Consider the following 12,418-nt stretch of genomic DNA (forward strand, 5'->3'; position numbering starts at 1 on the left):
GCAAAATACAGCTGGAGCCCTGCTTCAGGGGGAGAAACCAATCCATTGGTCTGGCCCTCAAGAAGAAAGGGATACATGGCTTTTTACCGGCAACACACCTCCAGCCCTGGGGTTAGTGTTGATTCTGCTGAAATGGCAATTCCTATCAAACCCTGAGAGGAGCCAGCCATCGTCTGAGCTTGGAAGGTAGAGTACTTCCTGTGTTTTCTTCTCAGCTCTGGATTCTGGTGCTCATTTCTGGATAAACAAGGTAGGTCCCCCCTGGCACCTTGTCCCACAGAGGCCCACTTCCTTTTCCCTCCCAGTCACAGTGCTTACGACTTTACCTCAGCCAATCCTGTGCTCACCAACTAGCTAGGAATTATGACCCCATTTTGCAGAGCAGGAAGTAATCTGACCAAGGTCACATAGGCGGAAGCGGTATGCAGGGACTCAGCACCATGACCTCTAAGTCCATGCTCTAGGGCCCTGGGATTCCAGAAAGCCTACTGGGTGTTGGAGCCTTAGCCCTGGTCTCATCAGGGCCCTGCTGCAAGTGAGGCCAGTGTGAGCAGTGTGGGAAGGAGGGGCTCTCTGCCTGATGGTGGGGGCTAATTGTCAGGTGGGCTGTTTGGGTGAAAGGGCAGGAGAAACGAGAAAGGAAGAATCCATTTCAACTTTTCTTTTCAGGCCTCTCCCCGGTCAGTGAGTTTTTCAGTGGCCATAGGGTGACCTCCAGAGTGACAGGCCTGGACTCACTGCCCCTCTTTACTTGTTGGACTGAAACCCCCTCTCTGTCCTGGAACCTCTGGTTGGACAGCCCTCTGAGCTCCTGGGACCTGTGGATGCTGGGTCTTGGGGTGATTTCCTGACCAAGCGAACAGGTCTCTGTCCAGTGTCCATCCTGCCCTGCCCCGCCCCTCCTCTCCCTGCAACCCCTACTTCCCATCATGCCACACCCCTAGATCCCAGGAAGGGACAATTCCCAGCACCTATGGCCTGTCAGGCACAGAGCTCATGTTAGGGACACAGAAATAAGTGAGACACTGGTCACAATCTAGTGGGAGGAGAAACATAAGGCATTATCTGCCCGATGTCAAGTTAAGGGCATGTTGAATAGGGTAAGAATCACACAAAGCAGAGAGTGGCTAACTCAGCACTAAAAAGGAATGAGCCATTGGAATACGCGACAACATGGATGAATCTTAGAATCATCGTGCAGAACAAGAGTACAGACTGTATGATTCCATTTTTATGAAGTTCCAGGCCAGGTGAAACTATGGATGATACACAGATAGAAATAAGATCAGTAGCTGCCTGGGATGAGGGGGGTTGGCTGGGAAGAGGCAGGAGGTGATGGATGTTCTGCGGAGTGTGCTGAGGAGGAGGAATATTCTAGGCGGTGAAAATGTTCTAAACCTTGATAGGAGTGTGGGTCACGTGGAAATAGTTACTTGTTAAAGCTCATCTGTACACATAAGCTCTGTGAATTTCATCATATGTAAATTACACCTGTGATGGGCAGTATTCAAAATAGCCCCCGGTGACCCCTCCCCCCGCCTCCTGGTGTGCACACCCTTGTGCAAACCTTGCCCCCTGACTTGTATCAGGTCGGTCTCTGTGGCCCGTAGAATATGGCAGAAGTGATGGTGAGTCAGTGCTGAGACTGGGTTATAAAAGACGCTGCTGTTCATCTTAGTCCTCCCTCTTTCATGGCTTGTTCTGGAAGAGACCATGTGCCGAGCATCCCCGTGGAGAAGTGCCTGTGGCCAGGATCTGAAGCCTCCTGCCAACAGCTGGGTGAGTGAGCTGACAGTAAGTGGATTCTTCAGTCCCCGTTAAAGCTTTCAGGTATTAGCTTCCTTGGCTCACTGCTTGACCACAAACTCACAAGAGGCCCTGAACCAGACCACCCAGCTAAGTTGCCTCCTGATTTTTGACTCTCAGAAGTTGTGTGGGTTAATAAATGTTTATTGCTTTAAGCCATTAAGTTTGGGGAGTCACTATAAATGATGAATACAATATTTCAACAAACCAAACGTGTGGGGGAAAAGAGCTTCTAAGTGCTCTTGGCCCAGCTGGCTTTTCCAGGGACTTTCAAGTGCTTTCTGTGACTCAGACTTCTGGGCTCAGTCTCTGGAACCCAGAGGTGAGGGTCCTGGAGCTCTGTCTAGACATTGGGAACTGGTGTCTCCAACGTGGCCACGGCTCCTACCCACGGCACCAGCCCAGAAACAGCTGCACACAGTGGCCAGCCCACACCTGCTGTGGAGAGAGGACTCTAGAAATGCTCCTCCTTCCTCTCTGCCTCATGCCCATGCGAACCTGCAGGAATCCATGCAGGGCTCCGGAGCTAATAACAGCTACTATTTTTGGAACACTTTCTACGTGTCAGGTGATTTGCAAAGTCTTTTAATTTACTCTTCCCAATACTCCTGGAAATTACGAACCCTATTTTACAGTGGAGAAAACAGAGACTCGGCACATTGAAGCCACATTGAAGCCAACTGCCAAGGTCACAGAGCTATTAGGGTGTGGCAGCTTTATTTATTTATTTATTTTCAATGTTTATTTATTTTTGAGAGAGAGAGAGAAAGAGAGAGAGAGAGAGTGGGGGAGGGGCAGAGAGAGAGGGAGACACAGAATCTGAAGCAGGCTCCAGGTTCCGCACTGTCAGCACAGAGCCTGACACAGGGCTCAAACCCACGAACTGTGAGATCACGACCTGAGCCAAAGTCGGATGCTTAACCGACTGAGCCACCCAGGCACCCCTGCTTTAGACTTAAATCCAAATTTGTCTAGTTCCCAAACTGAGAGGCAAGGAAGCAGCAACCCCAGACCTGAAAATACTTTTCTTATCTATTCCCTGTGAGAAAAAAACCCACGCATTCTTCCATCAGAGACAAGGCCACACTCTCAACCCAGATCCACAGAGCGATGGTATAGAGACTGGCCAATGGTACCTCAGCACCAAAAGTCTCAGAGACCATGGGAGTCACAGAGTCACAGAGGCAGGAACTGAGATCAGAGAGGGAAGTGACTTTTCCAAGGACTCCTGCCCAGGGATCTTTAGACCATACTGCCCTGTCTCTGTCACATAAGAGGGGAATGATTGCCATGTGGGAGAAGCATAATAGGGTAAAGGATGGCTTTGGGGTAGGGGAATGAGAGAGAGGGAATTCACAGGTAACAATGGTGAAATTGAGATCTCATAATTTTGTCTTGGGTCAACCCCACAATGGCTAGGGGCTATAAAACCAGCATCACAGATGGTCCCATCAAGAGACTAGGCAGCCCCAGAGGACATCACAGAACAGCTTCAGAACGGTGCCTGGCTTGCGGCAGGATCTGCTAACAAGCACTGCGTTACTCATTTGCTGTAACGTTGGGTTGCCCTATTCACTCACTCATTCATTCATTCATTCATTCATTCATTCAATAAGTATTTATTGACCATCTGCTATCTGCTAAGTACTGTTTTAGGAGCATGGGATATTTCAGTGAACACAAAATCCTTGCCCTTATGAAGCTTAAAATACGTAGATGTAATATATAAATTCCAAAGTATCCTAGAAAGTGAAAGGAGTAAAAGAAGAAAAAGCAGGGGCACCTGGGTGGCTCAGTTGGTTAAGCGTCTGACTCTTGGTTTCAGCTCAGTCATGATCTCACAGGTTGGTGAGTTCAAGCCCCACCTCAGGCTTTGAGCTAACAGTGCAGAGCCTGCTTGGGATTCTCTCTCTCCCTTTCTCTCTGCCCCTCCCCTGCTCGATCTCTGTCTCTTTCTCAAAGTAAATAAATCAACTTAAAAAAAAAAAGAGAAGAAAAAGTAAAGGCGGGGGGAGGGGGGTAAGACCCACGAGTGAAGACAGTGCATACGGAGGGGGTGGATTGACATTTTTACAAGGGTGACTGGGTCAGCCTCCTTGAGAAGATTTTTTTTGATCAAAGACTTGAAGGAGGTAAATAAAGTATGCCATATCCAAGTGAGCCACGTGGACATCCGGAGGAAATACGTACCCGGCAAAATACACACTGATATATTAAGGGTAAAGGGAAATTATGTCTGCAACTTACTCTCAAACAGTTCAGAAAAAAAATTATATGGGCACAGAGATACAGATGGACATACAATATGTATGTGTATACACACGTATATAAATATACACGTACACAGAGAAAAAGAATGACACAAATAGTGTTAAAGTGTTAATATTTGGGGAACTTGGGTGAAGGGTATGTACTATTTTTAGAAATTTTCTGTAGGGACCCCTGGGTGGCTCAGTCTGTTAAGAGTCCGACTCTTGGTTTCGACTCAGGTCATGATCTCACGGTTTCATGGGTTCAAGCCCTGAGTTGGACTCTGCACTGGCAGCGTGAAGCCTGCTTGGGATTCTCTCTCTCCCTCTCTCTGCCCCCTCCCATTCACGCTGTCTCTCTCTCTCTCTCTCAAAATAAATAAACGATAAAAAATGTTAATTATAGAAATTTTCTGTATGAATTTTCAAAATAAAAATATTTAAAAAAGAATTTATATTATTTAAGTTTCTTTATTTTGAGAGAGAGAGAGAGAGGGAACGCCCGCAAGTGGAGGATGGGCAGTGAGAGAGGAAGAGAGAATCCCAGGCAGACTCCACGCTGTCAGCACAGAGCCCGATACAGGGCTTGAACTCATGAACCGTGAGATCATGGCCTGAGCTGAAATCAAGAGTTGGACGCTCAACCAACTGAGCCCCCAGGGTGCCCCAAAAGAATTTATGTTATTAAAAATAGAAGAGGAAAGGCACTGTAGCAGAAGGAGCAGCCTGTGCGAACTGTAATTCAAAAGAGTGCCTGAGGGACACCTGGCTGGCTCAGTCAGTAGGGCGTGCTCTTGATCTCAGGGTTGTAGGTTCTAGTCCCATGTTGGGTATAGAGATTACTTAAAAATAAAATCTTCAAAATAAAGAAAGAGAGTGAGAGAGAGACAGAGTGTGCGAAGGGAGTACTCGGTGCTAGCAAAGAGAGAAAGGGAATATACTGGTGTTTTAGGAAACAACAGCCTATTTTTCCTTTGGGGAACCACCCCTTCCCCACTCTCCTTCCATATTGATCCCATCTCTCATCTGGGGGAGCGGGTAGCTCTTGACCCAGCCTTGGCCAATCAAAGACGTGCACCTCAAAGAACAGGGCCAACAGGACAGTCCCGGGGTCCAGAGCTTTAGTGGGGTGAGAGCCTGCCTGAGGAGGAAACCGATCCAGAGGAAGGCAGAGCTCAGACCCGAAGCAAAGTCTGTGTCTGAACTTGAACCCTTCAGTGGCTTCGTTACATGTGGCAAAAATAAATCCTCTTTTTGCTTGAGCCAGTGTGAGTGTTGGGAGTTTCTTACTCACAACAACAAAAAAATGTGTTGACTGATCCAAAACGTCTGGAACAGCATCTCTGAGGAAAGGATGCTTAAGCAGAGACCTGGAAGATGCGCAGTGGGGCAGGTGAGGAGGTGGGGAAAATGCTGCAGGCAAAGGGCTCCAGGGAAGGAAAGGCCGTGGAGGGTTGGAGGAGCTAGAGGATGGGGGCCTGGTAGTGGACGGGAGGGTGAGGAGCTGGGCAGAGAGGAGGCCGGAGCTGGGTCCCTGACAGAGGGCCTCACAGGCAGGATCTGGGACATTATCCCAAGAGCAAAGGGAAGTCTTGCAGCCTTTGAAAGAGAGATTGACTTAATTTGCATTTTGACATTATTTGCATTCTAATAACACTCTGGGGGCTGTGTGGGGACTAGATTCACTGGAGGTAAGAGTAATGCAAGGGGATTACTTAGGAAATTATTGCAGACTTCCAGGCTAGAGATGACGAGGACGACTCAGACAGAGTTGGGGCCGTGGGAACCACAGAGACTGGATGGCTTTTGTGGCAGCCAGTCTCCCAAGATGGCCCCCAATGAGCCAACTGAATCTGGGACAGCTCCATAACCCACTTTAACCAGCGGAATGTAGAGGAAATGACACTGTGCCTTTCAAGGGCAGGAGGTCTGGTGTCCATGTTATTGAGGACTCTGCCATGTGGCCTCTGTGAAGGGGCCTTCCCAAAGGACCCAGACTCTCTCCCTGGATGCTAGGTGTGGCCGGAAGCCTCAAAGAAGAAAGCATTCTTTGGCTCCCTCTGGAGTGGGTTCCACTGACCCTGCTTCTGACCTATCACCTGAACGCAGTCTCTGTGTCTCTGATTTGTGCGTTAACTGGAGGCCTAAGGATTCGGGGCTGTTTAGGCAGCAGTGGGGGAGGGGAGCAGAGAGCCCCCGGGCGTTCAGACAGGGCTGCCTGGCTCCGCTCTTCCTGGGGGTGAGTGAGCAGTTTTCCAGACGAGAACACGACTACTACAGTGACTTAGAATTTAAGCTTGGGTGAGGCTTGCATGACTCAGTGCTCAGCACTCGGGCCTCAGTCCCAGTTTCTCTGGGAATGGAATGGAATGGCACAGAATTCTACCACCCACCCCCTTACTCTGGGCTGTCTCTCCCTGAGCCCCTGCCCCCCTGCTGGGTGTTCCTCAGCTCGGGTCCCCAAACAAACCACCCTGGGGGGGTGCTGCTTCTCCCACCCTGCCCCAGCAATATCCTTCGGACACATTTTTGGATTTTCTCCTCTGGTCTCCTGCATCCTTAGCTCAGGGTAATCACACTAATAACTACTACTTAGAATGCATTTGTTTACAGATTTTTTTTTTCAACGTTTATTTATTTTTGGGACAGAGAGAGACAGAGCATGAACGGGGGAGGGGCAGAGACAGAGGGAGACACAGAATCGGAAACAGGCTCCAGGCTCTGAGCCATCAGCCCAGAGCCTGACGCGGGGCTCGAACTCCCAGACCGCGAGATCGTGACCTGGCTGAAGTCAGACGCTCAACCGACTGCACCACCCAGGCGCCCCTAGAATGCATTTGTTAATGTATGTGCCGGGCACTTGGCCAAGCTTATATATACTCGTGAATTCCTGACCCCAATTCTAGGAAGTAGGCATTCTCATGCCCATTCGACAGATGAATAAAGCGGGGTTCACACAGGATAAGTAAGTTTGCCGAGGTCACACAGCCAGGAGATGGGCTGAGGCTTACGTACCCCTGAAATGTGTTCTCTTGCTACCTGAAGACAGTACAGCCATTCAGCCCAGGTCGGTTTTTGTCCCATCCTGCCTCTTGGGGACTCTCTCAAGAGTATACAGCTTTGACCTCTTGGCCTGCGGTGTTTCAAGTTCATTTAGGCAAGGGTTCTCCAAGTGTGATTCCTGGGCCAGCATCCTCAGCATCACCTGGGAACTTGTCAGAAAGGCATATTCTGGAGCCTGCCTCAGACTTACGGAATCCCAACCTCTGGGGTGAGGCCTAGAAGGAAGTCAGTGTTAACAAGGCCTCCAGGTGATTTTAATGCATGCCCGTCTGAGAACCACTGGAGAATTCAGGAGAGAGGACAGCCTTTTCCGTTCCGCTGCCTGGGGCTGGCAGCTGGAGAAAGGGAGAATTTTCGGCTGCGTATTTTTTATTTGGTTGCCATTGTTTTCTTGTCACGTTTTGTCAGAAACAACTCCGGTCTGGCGCGAGAGAGTGTGTGAATTCCTTAATTGTTGCCACTATTACGATTTTTTTCACATTTGTGTTCAGCCTAGAAGAGAGTGAAAATAAAGAGATCCAAACTGCAAAATTCAGCATCTTAGCATCTCTGTCTGTCTAGGGAAGGGGTGTGACTATAATCCCATGTGCAGGCAACGCACTTGAATTTTGCCTCCTCAGTGCCTCATCCTGGACCTCTGTCCTGCCTGCCTCTGTGTCAGGGGACACAGACACCACACTAATACCTAGAATTCCGGGTTCCAGGGTTTGGGTCCATGGTCTGCTCCACCATTTCAAGTTCCTGACCATGTACAGCCTTGAGGGTGAGTCCAGGCTCTGCCATGTGCCCGCTGTGTCCTCTTGGGAAAATCACTTGGCCTCTCTGGGCCTCAGGTTCCTCCATCGTGAAATGAGAGTAATAATTCTCACCTGGCAGGCTTGTTGCGAGGACGGAGGAAATGTAGGTAGCATAGTGGTGCCACACATTTGCTGGGTGACCTTGAGCAGGTTAACCTCTTCTGCTTGTTTTCTCCCCTGTAATCCCCACAGCACATACCTCATAGGCCGTGAGGTTAAAGGTTATATCCATCTTACAATGTCGTGTATTCTGCAATGTTAGCCATTATTATTACTAAAACAATTTTTTGATGTTTATTTAAAAAAAATTTTTTTTAATTTTTTTTTTAACGTTTTTATTTTATTTTTGAGACAGAGAGAGACAGCATGAACGGGGGAGGAACAGAGAGAGAGGGAGACACAGAATCAGAAGCAGGCTCCAGGCTCTGAGCCATCAGCCCAGAGCCTGATGAGGGGCTTGAACTCACGGACCGCGAGATCGTGACCTGAGCTGAAGTCGGACGCTTAACCGACTGAGCCACCCAGGCGCCCCATGATGTTTATTTATTTTTGAGAGAGAAAGAGAGACACAGAGCATAAGCAGGGGAGGGGCAGAGAGAGAGGGAGACACAGAATCTGAAGCAGGCTCCAGGCTCCGACTGTCAGCACAGAGCCTGACACGGAGCTCGAACTCGTGAACCGTGAGGTCATGACCTGAGCTGAAGTGGGACGCTCAACCGACTGAGCCACCCAGGCACCCCAGCTATTATTATTATTAAGCACATAATACAGTGCCTGGAATCTAGAAGATGCTCAGTAAATGGTGGCTAGTGTTATTGTTAGTTTCCATTTAAAAAAAAATTTTTTTTTGTTTTACATTTATTTATTTTTGACAGACAGTGAGACAGAGCATGAGTGGAGGAGGGGCAGAGAGAGAGGGAGACAGAATCCAAAGCAGGCTCCAGGCTTTCAGCTGTCAGTGCAGAGCCAGATACGGGGCTCAAACCCACAAACCATGAGATCGTGACCTGAGCCGAAGTTGGACACTCAACCTACTGAGCCACCCAGGCGCCCCTAGTTTCCATCCTTAACCTGCAGACAGCACTGACCTTACGATGCCTGAGGCTGCTTCCCCTTCTGACTTCTGGTGGCTTCGGGGTCTCCATCTCACTGATGCCTTCCTGGAGTTTGCAATTTCTGCCAGTTCATCTTGCGTCTGACTCTGCGTTTCAGCCTCTCTCGGGGTCTCCTGTCATTTGTTCTTGGCCTGGTCTTAGAATTCTTCGTTCTGGCTTCACGCCTCATTCCCAGGACCCCAGTCATAGGCCTAAAATTTGCCAGACCAGAGTTAAGTCGCAGCTCTGTTACTCACTAGCCGTGTAACCTCAGACAAACGCTTTAGCCTCAATTTTCTTATCTGTAAAATGGGACTATTAATGTGTATCTTGCAGGGCTGTCCAAGGATTAAATGCAATCATTGTAAATACTCAGCATGGTTGGTGCCTGTCACACAACAGGTGCTCCACAATGTTTATTTACTTCTCTGTCTGCTTCTCCCTGTGGTTCAAATCCCGGAACCGCTCTGAACGGGTATACCGGTCTGTAAAAGGGGGAAGTAATGTTTCCAGCCTCCATGTGATATCTAGTTTTTCTTTCTTCTTTTTTTAAAAAAAAAATTTAGGGGTGCCTGGGTGGCTCAGTCGGTGAAGCGTCCGACTCTTGGTTTTGGCTTAGGTCACGATCTCACAGTTCATGAGTTTGAGCCCCGCACCGGGCTCTGCACTGACAGCACGACATTGTCTCTCTTCTCCCTCTGCCCCTCCTCTGTTCTCTCTGTCTCTTAAAAATAAATAAACTTTAAAAATATTTTTTAAATTTTTGAAAAAATTTTTAATGTTTATTTATTTTGAGAGAGAGAGAGAGAGAGAGAGAGAGAGAGAGAATGAGTGGCGGAGGGCAGACACAGGAGGACAGAGGATCCGAAGTGGGCTTTGCGTTGACAGCAGAGAGCCTGATGCGGGACTTGAACTCATGAACTGTGAGATCGTGACCTGAGCTGAAGTTGACCTCTCAACTGACTGAGCCACCCAGGTGCCCCTTTAGTATTTTTTTTAAGTTTATTTATTTATTTTGAGGGGGAGAGAGAGAGAGAGTGAGAGAGAGTGAGCGAATGGAAGGGGCAGAAAGAGAGGGAGAGAGAATCCCAAGCAGACTCCAGGCTGTCAGTGCAGAGCCCAATCTCATGAACGGTGAGACCATGACCTGAGCCAAACTCAAGAGTCAGATGCTTAGCCGACTGAGCCACCCAGGTGCCCTCTTCTTTAGTACAGTAAAACCTTGATTTGAGAGCAACATTCGTTCCAGAAACATGCTTGTAATCCAAAGCACTTGTACCTCAAAGTGAATTTCCCCGTAAGAAATAACAGAAACACAGACAATTCATTCCACAACCCAAAAATATTCATGCAAAAGTGATTACGATACCGTAATATAATACAAAATAATAAAGAAAATACAAATTATAAAGAAAACTAAATTCACCTGCACTTGCCTCTGAAAACCTTTGTGACTGGGATGAGGGAGAAAAGAGAGAGGAGGGTTATGGTGGAGGACGACTTTCACTATCACTGACGGGAATCACTGCTATCTGTTGGCTCAGTGGAATCTTTTTCTTTTCACGCACCTTTAACAAGGAACCTATCCAGTGACACTTGCTTTTGCCTCCTTTTGAGGATTTCACAGAAATGTGATGTTGCTTTGTTGTTAAACAGATTCCTCCTTCGCACTGTTACAGCCTTATTTGGGTGGTGTTTTCTACAAAATTTTGCACAGTTTCCCACGTTTCACACGTCTCCCTAATCTCGTTTGAAGTGAGGGATTCCTCCACCTTTCCCCCCTCCTCCTCTGCAGAGGAGATGTCCCCCATAACCTCTTGCTGTTGCCGGCGATGCAGATCCATCAGTTCGTGGGTGCTCGTCTCCTGGCCATGTTCCTCCACCAGCGCTTGAATGTCATCCTCATTCACCTCCAGTCCCATGGTCCTCCCCAAGGACGCAATTTCATCGACAGCTGGCAGCTCCTGTTCATGAGCAAGCCCTCCGAGTCAACGAGGCCACAGTTTCCTCCAAGCAGAATTGAGGGTTCTCTTGCTGGCCCCATCCCAGGCTTTATCGATGATCTTGAGGCAGTTCACAATGTGGAAATAATTTTTCCAAAACTCTCAGAAGGTAAGTTTTGTTCCTTCGGTCACCTCGAAGCATCGCTGAAATAGTGCTTTGGTGTGAGGCTTTCTAAAGTTTGAAACGACCTGCTGATCCAAGGGCTGGAGGATTGGAGTGGTGTTGGGAGGAAGGAACGTGACCTTAACGAACTCGAATTCCTCCAGTAAGTTGTCCTCAAAGCCTGGAGGATGAGCAGGAGCGTTATCCATAACCAGCAAGGCTTTGAGTGGCAGATTATTTTAGGAAAAAAAAATTTTTTTACACTTATTTATTTTTGAGAGACAGAGAGAGAGAGACAGAGCGCAAGCTGGAGAGGGGCAGAGAGAGAGGGAGACACAGAATCGGAAGCAGGCTCCAGGCTCCGAGCTGTCAGCACAGAGCCCGACGCGGGGCTCGAACTCACAAGCCGTGAGATCATGACCTGAGCTGAAGTTGGACGCTTAACCGACTGAGCCACCCAGGTGCCCCCATGGCAGATTCTTTTAGGACCAAAGACCTCGTTGGTCCTCTCAATGAACAAGATATGAGTGGCCCAAGCCTTGCTGTTGGACCTCTACATAACGTTTAACTGGCCCTTCTGCACCTTGCGTTTCTTGAAGGTCGTGGATTCTCAGGATGATACATGAGCAGGGACTTGACTTTGAAATCCCTGCTTGCATTAGCACAAAACAAGAGGGTGAGATAGTCTTTCATGGGCTTGTGGCCAGGCATTGCATTCTCTTCTTCTGTAATGTAGGTCCTCTCTGGCATCTTTTTCCAAAAAAGTCCCGTCTCATTATAGTTAAAGACTTGCTCTGGCAGGTAACACTTGGAAACTGTGAGCTTCTGGAATTCCGTAGCGAACACCTCAGCTGCCTCAGCGTCAGAACTCGTAGCCTCTCCCTGCCTCACGACACTGTGGATGCCACTTTTCCTCTTAAAGTTATCAGACCACCCCCTGCTTGCCTTGAAGCCTTCTTCCTTTTCTGTTGACGTACGTGGTGGTTTGCTTACAAAGTCGGCATACAAGGCTTTTGCCTTCTCGCAGATAAAGTTCTTAGTCACACTATCGCCTGCTAGTTGCTCCTTGTGTATTCAAACCAGAACACGTGCTCGTTGCTTTGATGTTCTCATGACTTCTTTTGCTGCGTCCAGCCCCCTCATTTCTTCTTTCTTCTTTAATATTGTGCCGATGGCCAACGTAGCCGTCTAATGAAATCTTGCAATTTCGGCCCCTCGCATACCTCACTCCTACTTCTCGGTGATTTCCCTCTTCACTTCCACCGTAATCATCTTCTTCTCACCGCCTTTCTTTTCACCCTTC

The sequence above is a fragment of the Acinonyx jubatus genome, chromosome C1 (genome assembly GCF_027475565.1).
Source record: "Acinonyx jubatus isolate Ajub_Pintada_27869175 chromosome C1, VMU_Ajub_asm_v1.0, whole genome shotgun sequence".
Lineage (NCBI taxonomy): Eukaryota > Metazoa > Chordata > Mammalia > Carnivora > Felidae > Acinonyx > Acinonyx jubatus.